Here is a 13,191-nt window from a genome sequence, read left to right as displayed (position 1 = left end):
GGCACGCTGCTGCGAAATGTCCTAACCCCCCGCATTTCAGGCACAGAACTTCCCGGCGTCTCCTTTCCCGCTCGGGGTTCGGGGGTCGTTTGGGGCGAGAGTTGTCGGGGCCCGGTCTCGGCGCCTCGGCTGACCCGCCTTTGGCCTCCCGGGGGGGTGCGGCGGCCCAACCCAGGCTGGCTTCCAGCTTGGCGACCACAAAACACCACCCCTCCAGTGTAGACAGATCTTCTTCCGTCCCCTTGATCACGGCCCATTCCCTGAGCTTCGGGTTAAGGCCCTCCCGGAAGTACTCGATTTGGGTCTCCTCGTTCCAGGAGAACACCTTGCCTGCTTCCCTCCGGAAAATGTCTATATAGTCCATAACCCCCCTAGTACCCTGTCGAAGTCCCTTGATCCGACTCTTTGCCTTGTCCTCAGCCTGGGGGTCCTGGAATCGTCGGCGGAGCGCGACCACGAAGTCCTGCAGGTCCCGAGTTGCCGGGTCGCCGCGCTCGGCCAACCCTAGGTACCACTGACCCGCCTTGCCCTGGAGACACGAGGCCACCCCCCAGACCAAGTCCTCGGAGTCCTCATACCGGTCTCCATACCTCCGGGCATGCGTCAGCGCGTGGAGGAGGAACTGCGGGAGGTCGTCCGGCGTCCCGTCGAAACGCGCCTTAAGCTCTGGGGGGGAACGTTTTGGAGAGTAGTCCGACCCCCTCCGGATCCGGGATTCTTGGCGTCCGCCGTCTCGTCCTGCTCCGCTCCACCGGCTACCAACTTGCCCAACGACGCCGTGCCGCTCCCTGCCTTGCACGTCGCTCCTGCGTTGGTCCGGCTCTCGCCGCCCCGTCGGCTCACCCGCTCCCCCGAGATCCTCTGCTGTCTCGCCTCTCCGCTGGCCGTCTCGCCTACTCGGGACTGAAAACTGCTCCGGGTCGGGGTCCGGGGCCCGCTCACCAGTGCCGGGCTCGTCCTCGTCGCTGGAGACGTCCTCACTCGACGCGATCCCCTCCGCCGTTGTATTACCAGTCCCTCCGGGCCCGGCCCGAGCTTGCTCACGGGCTTCAGCTGCCTGCAAGCGCCTGGCCAAGTCCGCCATGGCCCGCCGCAGGTCCTCTAGGGATTCCTCAGGTCCTACCGGGCGAAGCGCCTGCCTCAGCTGGGTGTCCCAGGTTGGGGCCAACCCCCCAGACCTCGGCGCGCTCCCCGCCGTGCTTGGGAACCCCATGGCCCGGCGCCTTCCCTTGGCCGCCGCTGCCGAGGGTCTCGGGGTCCCGGACAGCTGCTCCTGGCCCCCCGATTTTCGGAGGAAATCTCCCGGGGACATTAAACTCATGTTCCCGGGGTTCGTGGGGGTCGAGACCGCCCCGTTGCTTGAAAACGCCATCTCTGGATCCGTCCCGATAAGCGCTCGGATGCGATGCCGACCCTGGAGTTCGGTGGGAAGCTCTTACGATGTCGGGGACCCGCTTGCTAACTGAAAAAACAGGGTGCCCCTTTGAAGAAAACGTCACGCCAGGCCTGGTGAACGATACAACAGGAACAAGCTTTATTTCAGCAACGTGGAGTCCGCTGGTATGGAGTAAGAGCTTCCACCGAACTCCAGGTGGAAGCTCCCTTTTATACAAAACCCACCTCCTTTGGCTGTATTGCCCCACCCAGTACTTGCGGAGGGAACATGCTGATACAATCATGACTCATGCACATATGCGAGGTTTTCCGGGGTTCCTGATGGCCCATTTTCCTGGAACAAAGGGCCATCTCCGGGCCCTTGTCAAAAGGTGGAGGGGGACATTGAGGTTCTTTAGCGGCCATTGCCACCTCAACGATCGGGTGGGGCGCCCAGCTGCCGGCTTGCCTATGATCACCATGCCCTACCTCCGTGATCGCGGGCGCCTCTGATGGCGGGGTTCGGTCCGGTTCCCAAGCCACCAAGGACCGAACCACGACAATGGGAGACATCAAGGAAAACTTGGCTTGCCACACAAAGAAAGGCAAAGGCCAACCTCAACTGCTTATCTCCTAACATGGACTACATGGACTTTGATGGACTACAGCTGCCCCAAGTGTAAGCTGGTAAGACTTTTGGAGGAAAAGATTAGGGGATTAGAAAACAGAATTATTACTCTGACCCAAAGTAAGGAAGGGGAGGAGTTCATAGACCAGAGCCCTGCAACTCGGAATAAAGAGAATACAACTAGTCCTGAAGAGGATAAGGAGATTGACCACAATAGGGAGCCTCTGCAGACAGTTCAGAAAAAGACTGAACGGCGAAAGGCGAGACAGTTCTCGGGGCCTTTGGAGCTCCAGAATAGATTTCAGGCCCTTGCAGAGGAGGTGCAAGGGTCAACAAGGGAAGAGGTCCCAAAACAAAGTCCAAGACAAAGGGAAGAGGCCACGGGGACAGAAGGAAATGGAGTTGAGAAGAAAAAAAAAAGGAGAATACTGGCAATTGGAGACTCCCTGCAAAGAGGAATGGATCGCCATGTGGCTGGGCCCAACCCCCTAACCCGAGCGGTGTGTTGCTTGCCAGGGGGCGAAAATTAAAGATGTTTCAGAACGGCTGCCCAAACTCCTCAAATCTACGGATTGCTACCCATTTGTGATGGTCCATGTGGGAACGAATGACATGTCCCTGAATACCATCGCTCCTATTAAAAAAGACTATCAAGATCTGGGGAGGAAACTCAAGCAAATGGGGGCACAAGTGGTATTCTCTTCAATCTTGCCTGTCAAGGGAAGAGGAATGCGTCGGGAGAGGAAGATAATGGAGGCTGCGTAGTTGGTGCCAGCAGGAGAGATTTGGTTTCTGGGACCATGGGATAGGCTTTCTTGAGGAAGGCCTACTAGCACCTGATGGACTGCACTTATCGAAACTGGGGAAGAATGTGTTTGGCAGGAACCTGGGGAGATTCATCAGGAGAGCTTTAAACTAAAGCCACTGGGGTAGGAGACGATCAACATAGGGAGTGTATGGAAGGAAAACGATCGGAGGCAGCCCAACCGGCAAGGCCAGCTCATAGGAAACCAAAAGTAAAAGGATTCAGATGTCTTTATACTAACGCCCGAAGCATGGGCAATAAAAAGGAAGAGCTGGAACTTCTCATGCTGATGAAAAGGTATGATCTAGTAGGCATCACAGAAACTTGGTGGAATGATTCTCATGACTGGAATGTAAAGGTGGATGGATATGAACTGTTCAGAAAAAACAGAATAGATCGAAGAGGTGGAGGAGTGGCACTGTATGTGAGGAAAGGGCTTACCTGTCAGGAAATTCTAGTGAAGGAGAGCATATCTACAGTGGAAAGCATCTGGGTGAAAATAAGCGAGGGGAAAACAAACAGTGTGGTGGTTGGTGTCTGCTACCGACCACCTGACCGACGAGAGGATGTGGATGCTGCACTTAGTGAGCAGCTTTAGAAAATATCCAAGCAGCAGCACCTTGTCATCATGGGTGACTTCAATTTCCCAAATGTGTGCTGGGAAACTAACTCTGCGAAGCGTCCTCAGTCATGCAAGTTTCTGACCTGCCTGGCTGACAATTTCATTTATCAAATGGTAGATGAACCCACAAGAGGTTCAGCCATACTGGACTTAATACTGACCAACAGGCAAGAGCTGGTGGATGAGGTGAAGGAGGTGGGTGTCAGGATTGTTAGAAAACCCTGCCATGAATAAGCCTGAGTTTCTCCATGACAGTAAGAACGATCTTTGTAGCTCTGTGCCTGGGGGCCCCAGGCCCATATATTATGCATGCTTGCTTGAAACCGAAACTATGTTGATGTAGCTATTATCTCTAGAAGCTGTGAACGTTCTTTCCTTTGAAGCCCTTTGGTTGGGCCTGCATTTTGTAACCATAACATCTTATCTGGGCCCGGAGACAGCCAAGGACATGTGAAAAGTAACACTGTGTTTTATGGTACCTGTCTCCTCTTCCTTCCTCCCCTCCCTTGGGAACTTTCAAGTATAGGCGGGAGAACTGTATTGATAAGGAGAAGCAAATCTGTCCTCAGGCAGATTTGACTTCTCTAGTCTAGGTGTATGAAGTATCTCTCAATAAATGCTTTCTATTCAAAGAAGCTTGTTGTGAGTCCTTGCAACGTCTGACATTGGGGACCCTAGGGGGAAGTGACCATGTCCTCATAGAATTCCTTTTGAGATGGGGAGCCAAGGAAGCTTGTAGCCAGATGCGGATGTTGGATTTTCGTAGGGCAAACTTTAATAAACTCAGAGACATGATGAGTGTCATACCATGGATGAGAATGCTGGAAGGGAAGGAGGCATGTGAAGGGTGGGCGCTACTCAAACAGGAGCTATTGCATGCTCAATCAATGACTATCCCAGAAAGACGAAAACACTGCAGGAGCTCTAAGAAGCCTATTTGGATGAACAGAGAACTTCAAGAGGAACTAAGAAAGAAAAGGAAAATGTTCAGGAAATGGAGGGAAGGACAGAGCTCTAAAGAAGAGTACCTACAGGTTACTAGGCACTGTAGATCAATCATCAGAAAGGCCAAAGCTGAGAGCTAAGATTGGCCAGGGAAGCCCATTGTAACAAGAAAAGATTTTTCAGTTATGTGAGGAGCAAACGTAAAGTAAAGGAGGCAATAAGCCCACTGTTGGGTGCGGATGGACAAACTCTAATGGAAGATGCAGAGACAGCAGAAAGGCTTAGTGCCTATTTTACATCTGTTTTTTCCCACAGGTCAAAGGGTTTAGGCACATCTAGAGATGGCCATAGCCAAAGGACAGTGTCTGGGTGGCAGGTTAACATGGATAGAGAGGCTGTCGAGAGGCATTTAGCTGCACTGGATGAGTTCAAATCCCCTGGTCCGGATGAAATGCACCCGAGAGTACTCAAAGAACTTTCCAGAGAACTTGCACAGCCCTTGTCCATCATCTTCGGAACCTCTTTAAGGACTGGAGATGTCCCGGAGGACTGGAAGAGAGCAAATGTTATTCCCATCTTCAAAAAACGGAGGAAGGATGACCCGGGAAACTACAGACCAGTGAGTCTGACCTCTGTTGTGGGGAAGATAATGGAGCATATATTAAAGGGAGTGATCTGCAAATATCTGGAGGACAATTTGGTGATCCAAGGAAGTCAGCATAGATTTGTCTCCAACAGGTCCTGCCAGACCAACCTGGTTTCCTTTTTTGACCAAGTAATAGGTTTGCTGGATCGTGGAAATTCGGTTGATGTCGTTTACTTGTATTTTAGTAAAGCTTTTGACAAGGTTCCCCATGATGTTCTGATGGATAAATTGAAGGACTGCAGTCTAGATTTTCAGATAGTCAGGTGGGTAGGGAATTGGTTAGAGAACCGCACTCAAACCGCATTGAGTTGTTGTCAATGGTGTTTCATCAGACTGGTGAGAGGTGAGTAGCAGGGTACCTCAGGGCTCGGTGCTTGGCCCGGTACTTTTTAACATATTTATTAATGATCTAGATGAGGGGGTGGAGGGACTACTCATCAAGTTTCCAGATGATACCAAATTGGGAGGACTGGCAAATACTCCGGAAGATAGAGACAGAGTTCAACGAGATCTGAACACAATGGAAAAATGGGCAATTGAGAACAAGATGCAATTTAATAAAGATCAGTGTAAAGTTCTGCATCTGGGTCAGAAAAATGAAAAGCATGCCTACTGGATGGGGGATACACTTCTAGGTAACACTGTGTGTGAACGAGACCTTGGGGTACTTGTGGATTGTAAACTAAACATGAGCAGGCAGTGCGATGCAGCGGTAAAAAAGGCAAATGCCATTTTGGGCTGTATCAACAGAGACATCACATCAAAATCACAAGATGTCATAGTCCCATTGTATACGGCACTGGTCAGACCACACCTGGAATACTGTGTGCAGTTCTGGAGGCCTCACTTCAAGAAGGACGTAGATAAAATTGAAAGGGTATAGAGGAGAGCGACGAGGATGATCTGGGGCCAAGGGACCAAGCCCTATGAAGATAGGTTGAGGGACTTGGGAATGTTCAGCCTGGAGAAAAGGAGGTTGAGAGGGGACATGATAGCCCTCTTTAAGTATTTGAAAGGTTGTCACTTGGAGGAGGGCAGGATGCTATTTCTGTTGGCTGCAGAGGAGAGGACATGCAGTAATGGGTTTAAACTTCAAGTACAACGATATAGGCTAGATATCAGGAAAAAATTTTCACAGTCAGAGTAGTTCAGCAGTGGAATAGGCTGCCTAAGGAGGTGGTGAGCTCCCCCTCACTGGCAGTCTTCAAGCAAAGGTTGGATAACACTTTTCTTGGATGCTTTAGGATGCTTAGGGCTAATCCTGCGTTGAGCAGGGGGTTGGACTAGATGGCCTGTATGGCCCCTTCCAACTCTATGATTCTATGATTCTATGATTCTATGATTCTATGATTCTATGATTCTATGATTCTATGATTCTATGATTCTATGATTCTATGATTCTATGAACATGAACATCCTGTGGATGGAACTGCCATGAGTCAGTTGTGATTTAACTACACTATTCACTACAAAGGGTTGCCAGCTTTAACACTTTGCTCCTCTAGTATTTGGGAAACATCCTCTTGGGCAGAGACTGTCCTGGGCCTGTCTGGACTCTGCTTCCAGCCCCAGGGAATTGGCCAGGCCCCTCAGGCATACCCTCCACAAAGCCAGCACTGCCAGTGGCTGCCATTTGGCCACTGAATGTCACCAGGAGTGGACCTTCGCCTAAGGGGGCTGCCTGACCCACCCAAGCCTCAGCGTCCACACCAGCAGGCTACATGGCCCTCTTGTCCACCCAGACCATTCCCCGGCCCACCCTGCACTGGCCCCCTTTCCCGTCCTGCCTCACTACACCCTTAGCTGTCGGGCTGCGTGTTGCCAACAGAGCGGCCCATGCCTTTGTGTCATGGCCCTGTGCATTCCTCAAGCTCTGAGGTGGAGCTGACACTACAAGGGGCCCTTCTCCCCCGGGGGACTTTCCCCCGCTTTGTTCGCTCCGCACCTGTGCCAGTTCTCGTTCCTTGCTTCCTTCCTTCCCCCATTCACTGATTGCCTTCCATCACTCCTTTCTGTCCCTCCTCCTCCCTCCCTCTTTCTCTCCCACTCCTCCCTCCCTTTCTTCTCTCCCTCTCTTCCTTCCTCCATTTCCCCTTTCCTTCCTTCCTTTCCCCCTTCATCCTTCCTCCCTTCCTCCATCCCTCCCCCCACCAGAAGATCCTAGTATTTGTTGACTTCTAATGGTCAACAGGCTTTTGTTCTAGTCTGTATACATAAACTCGTGACTGTGCATCCTGACAGTTTCTTAAGTCTCCTATTGGTGGAATCTCCTCCCCTCAGGGCCAATTGCTGTTCTTGCTCAGGATTCCGCACCTCCCCCCTTCTCTTCAGGCCTGCTGTGAAGGAGTCTCTAAAAGCCCCTGACTGAGGCGAGGGAGGCGTTTCTGAGAGCAGCACAGGGGAGTCTGTGGGCATGCATGCATGTTCCTTTTGAGGGGGAAAAGCTTTCCCCTTCTGCCTAACCGCTGGCTGACAGGGAGGCACAGAAAAGCCCTTTCTCACTTAGAATACTGCTATGTCCAGCCTCCCTGCTGGAGGGAAGATGCTCTCAAGCCATGTGTCACTTCCCTACCACTCTCTGAACAGCTGAGGCTTACCACAAAAGGTTGCTGTGAAGATGAAATATCTAAGGCCTACTGCACAGAGTTATGGGCAAATGAAACTGGGTTTTTTTGCCTCCTGTTTCATCTGCACAACATCCCTGTGCAGTAGGCCTCAATTGTTTCACCTCCACAACAACTTGTGCGGGAGGCCTCAAACATTTCTTTTGCACAACAGCCCTGTCCACCCTCCAAAGCAGCCAATTCTGCCTGGAGGGCTGATCTATATAGTCTGCATATGAGCTGCAATTCCAGGAGATCTACAGGCCCCACCTGGAGGTTGGCTACCCCTGGGTTAGAAATAATATTCCTTGAGTTTTGAAAGTGAGGCCTCAAAAGGGTACAATGCCTCCCTAGCCAACAAACCAGCCATATAGCGCCCCTGCCCTATTTCAGGTCATGAAAACATTTCAGATAGTAGGTAAGGTTGCCCGTTAGGTGTAAGTTCGTTCTGAAATTCCGCACTTCCTAGATGTGTTAGAACCTGACTTGGCTCAGGGTAGTTATGCACAGAGAAACTTCCTCTTAGGATTTCCAGCTTCCAAGTGAGGCACACCAAACCATGAGCTCGCACCTGTTGTTTTTCTTCTCCCATAAATGTTAAAGTGCCATTACCTTATTTAGAAACATGATGTACCACACCATACGGAGCCATAACTCAAATATACAACGAGCATGCTTTGACAAGCTCTTAGTGGGCCCTCTTCTATAGCTGCTTCCATTTATCTCAGTGAGTCACATTGGCTTGGACCCACTGGACCATTTATGCCTGCTCGTGCTGGAGGCAATTTTTGCCACTTCCCCTCCTTTCAGGGGGCATCTTGGGCTGCAGGAAGGAGATGAGGTTCAAGAAAGTTGTACTCTCCAGATGAAAATCCCTTCTGTCTGCAGAAGACTGCTGGTACTACCAAGTCAATTGTGTAAATCTTGACAGGCACACTCTTCCTGCCCCATCAGGCTCCATCATGCACCCACACAAAGTGCCTTAGGGACATGTGACTCCATCTGTGGCATCATCTTCTCAAATTATCCAGCTCTCTGTACACATAAAATACTTGACATGGGGTTAATAAAATTTGACATACAATTAGCACTGGATTTAATTGATTCATCAGCCTGCCTACCAACCATTTACATTTAATAGTGGAAGAATCTAGGAAGATAACTGTATGAAGGAAATATATGGTGTTAAGAATCCTAGTTAGGGCTGAGGTTGAGGCCAAATGACTTGCACTTTTCTGCATTCCTCTGAAGGTCAAAAAGTGCTTCCCACTCCCAACCACTGAAATCCCTAAGCTGAAACACATTGGATGTTGTTCTGCCCTCTGCCTGCCTTCTTGGCTCCCAAAGCCCTTAGCCATATTTGGCATTGCCCACCTATGATTGGATTGGCTGTGATGTCCCATATCAATGCTTTCTGCAGTGCATTGCAGCTATATTCGATGTGATGACTTGTCAGGTGACTTCTGACCTGTCTCCAACAGGTCCTGTCAGACCAACTAGGGTGTAAACTGCACGGAGCTTTTATTCCAACCCCAGATCGATTCAGTCCCTGCCCACTACACAGAATGAGATTTCCGTTTGGATTTGGGATGATTTAAAAATTTCCTTCTGCGGCAAGAAGGATTGATCCGGAGTGATCCTACCTTTATTGTGCGATATCGTAGAGTGCTTTTAACGCTCAATATTTCAAGATTCGGATTAGAGAAACCAGGCTGTTTTGAATCTGTGCTCTCCTCCATGGTAGAGGTCCCATGATTGACCACAGGTGGTCATGTGATAAACTTGCCTTAAAGGAGAAGCCCCTAATTTCTCTCAACTTCTGTCGGTCCTGGAATTTTTCTCCCTTCTCTGCCGTCTTCGATCCTCTCTCTCCCCGCCCCCCTCCAAGAAAAGAAAGAGACTCCCTTGCTTGGCTTCTCCCCGCCCCCCTTCAAGAAAAGAAAGAAAGAGGCTTGGCTCCCCCCCCCCTTCTGAACTACCCTAACCACGTGCAGAAGACTTTCCTGTTTCAATGGGGAGAGGGGGGGGAGAGGAAGATCCGAATTCAAAGCGATCTGAATTCAACAGGATTGACAATGGAATAAACAAAGTGAGTGCAGATTCTGCCCTGGTTTCCTTTTTTGACCCAGTAACAGGTTTGCTGGATCGTGGAAATTCGGTTGATGTCGTTTACTTGGATTTTAGTAAAGCTTTTGATAAGGTTCCCCATGATGTTCTGATGGATAAGTTGAAGGACTGCAATCTGGATTTTCAGATAGTCAGGTGGATAGGGAATTGGTTAGAGAACCGCACTCAAAGAGTTGTTGTCAATGGTGTTTCATCAGACTGGAGGGAGGTGAGTAGCGGGGTACCTCAGGGCTCGGTGCTCGGTCCGGTACTTTTTAACATATTTATTAATGATCTAAATGAGGGGGTGGAAGGACTACTCACCAAGTTTGAAGATGACACCAGATTGGGAGGACTGGCAGATATTCCGGAAGATAGAGAGAGAGTTCAATGAGATCTGAACACAATGGAAAAATGGGCAAATGAGAACAAGATGCAATTTAATAAAGATAAGTGTAAAGTTCTGCATCTGGGTCAGAAAAATTTAAAGCATGCTTACTGGATGGGGGATACGCTTCTAGGTAGCACTGTGTGTGAACGAGACCTTGGGGTACTTGTGGATTGTAAACTAAACATGAGCAGGCAGTGCGATGCAGCGGTAAAAAAGGCACATGCCATTTTGGGCTGTATCAACAGAGGCATCACATCAAAATCACAAGATGTCATAGTCCCATTGTATACGGCACTGGTCAGACCACACCTGGAGTACTGTGTGCAGTTCTGGAGGCCTCACTTCAAGAAGCACGTAGATAAAATTGAAAGGGTACAGAGGAGAGCGACGAGGATGATCTGGGGGCAAGGGACCAAGCCCTATGAAGATAGGTTGAGGGACTTGGGAATGTTCAGCCCGGAGAAAAGGAGGTTGAGAGGGGACATGATAGCCCTCTTTAAGTATTTGAAAGGTTGTCACTTCGAGGAGGGCAGGATGCTGCTTCTGTTGGCTGCAGAGGAGAGGACACACAGTAATGGGTTTAAACTTCAAGTACAACGATATAGGCTAGATATCAGGAAAAAATTTTCACAGTCAGAGTAGTTCAGCAGTGGAATAGGCTGCCTAAGGAGGTGGTGAGTTTCCCCTCACTGGCAGTCTTTAAGCAAAGGTTGGATACACACTTTTCTTGGATGCTTTAGGATGCTTAGGGCTGATCCTGCGTTGAGGAGGAGGTTGGACTAGGTGGCCTGTGTGGCCCCTTCCCACTCTAGGATTCTATGATTCTTGATTCTATAACTGAATCACATTGGTTGGCAAAACTAGCCAGATGCAATAGAGCCTAGGACAGTGAGGGCAACGAAGGAAGGAGTGCCAAGCAGGTGTCAAGGTAACAAGGAGCATTGAATCTCTAGCTATTTTTATTATGTTCTTCCCTCAAAGAACCTTCTTTTATGGTTCATTCATCATTATGTTATCCTCGCAATGGCCCTGTTGGGTGGAAAATAAGCACAAGGTCACACTGCAGAAAGGGGATTTGAACGCATGGCCTGATGCCCAAATTACTATAGCATGACAGCTCACCATGAGACCTTGTGAAAGATCAGGGAAGTCAACATTGTTTTAATCAGCAATTGTTTTCAGCTGTGTTGAATGTACTAATTTTAGCCCACCCTGGATGGCACAGAAGAGGTCTAGTTAGCATTCTGGTAGCGCCATCGTCCCAATCAAGCAAAACACCACTGCTGAGGAAAACAAGAACGGATCTGACCCTTTCCTCACAGGCGCTGCTACAGCAGTTCGCTTTCACTTTTGCTAACGTGCGGGAAAGCTTCTCTTGGGTAAAGAAAGACAAAATAGCTAGTTGAATAGTAATAAAGTTAGTTCATGTATATGCAAGAAAAAGATCTTTCTGCACCTTGATGAAATTAACATACATTTAAATAGTAATGAAACGACAGAGACCGGGGAGGAATATCAAGGACCCAGCATTCCAACTCAGCGACATCCCAGTGAAAGAGATTTAATTTCCAGGGACACACAATGTAATTATGATACATTTTTCTTTCAAAGACACAACTAAAAACTTTGTTAAACTAGGAAGCCTTTATTGATGCTAAGGCTCCACTGTGCAGGATGCTATTTTCCCTCTGGGGCCAAATTTGTCTCTTTTAATAAAGTCCTGGAAAAAAACTCACTGGCAGGATCGACCAACTGACCTTCATCTGACACTGCTGAGGGTGCCAGTTCTTTAACTGGTGAGAGTGAGTGAAGGAAATATTCTCCAGAACTGGAGGATGCCGGTTTGAGTCTCTTCAGCTCTGAACTCAGCCAGGGAAGCCACTCAGAGCTCTCCAGATCAATTCCACAGTTGAACCACTTTTACTCTCAATAGGGAAGGCAAGATCTAAGAACAGCTGAGGGGGGGGGGGGGGTCAGTGGTCTGGCTTTGGAAAGCAGCACTGGGGAAGTTAACACCCAGCATGCTCACCCTTTGCTAGCTGTCTACCCTTAACTGATAATAGTCCTACTGCTCTTTTGCCCAGTAAATGGGGGCAGCTATTGTGTGTGTGTGTGTGTGGTGAAGCTGGGGTGAAGCTGAGGCAATTAGATCCCTAATCAATTTACCACTAGACCCTTTGGGGTTACTGCAGTAAAGATACCCCAAAGGACCTGGGGAAGTCTCACCCCCCAATGACCTCAAGCTGATCGCCAGAGTGGCTTGAAAGGGTGGGAAGGAAAATCATGGTAGTCCTTCCTTTCTGGCCAAATCCAACTTGACTCAGCATCCTGTTAAGAGCTGAATAGCAAACCCATTCTCCTACCCCTCCATAACAACAACAACTACCACTACCACTGTGGTACATTGACTGCTCTCCCCCGGGCTTCTTCTTGAACGCTGTTGACCTCCTTCTCCTCCACCCCCCCTTTTTTTAGGAAGGAGGGTAGGAAGGGGATCTTATTATTGTGCCACCATGCTGTGATATTTTTAAATCTTTTAATTGGAGTTGTAATGGGGTTTTAAGACACTGTAACCCGCCACAAGCCATTTGGGAGTGGCGGGAAATAAATTGAAATAATAATAATAATAATAATAATAATAATAATAATAATAATAATAATAATAATAATTTATTCTTATATCCTGTCCATTGTGGTTGGCTCAGGGTGGGTCACAATTAATTTTTACATTGATAAACATTGTTTTTGAAAATCTTAAATTAAGATATATTAATCAACTTGTATTAACAGAGCTCAGACAACTGAGAGCACGTGGAGAGAGCTACTGGGGAGAGTTGCTGCTGACCAGGTGAGGCTATTGTTCTGCCTGGGTGAGGTGATTGCTGGGTAATTGTTGGGAGGATTAAAAAGGGCTACTCCTCACCAGAGGCGCGAGCCTTTGGCAAGAGACAAAGGGCTCTTGGCCTGTGGCTCTTAGCCTGGGGTTCTTGGCCGAGCAATTAGAATCAGTAGATTATATCAGTAGATTATATTTCCCTAGTACTTGCACTGCCTAGACATTACAATGGACC

Source organism: Paroedura picta, chromosome 14, assembly GCF_049243985.1.
Source record: "Paroedura picta isolate Pp20150507F chromosome 14, Ppicta_v3.0, whole genome shotgun sequence".
Lineage (NCBI taxonomy): Eukaryota > Metazoa > Chordata > Lepidosauria > Squamata > Gekkonidae > Paroedura > Paroedura picta.
This window is presented reverse-complemented; position numbering follows the sequence as displayed.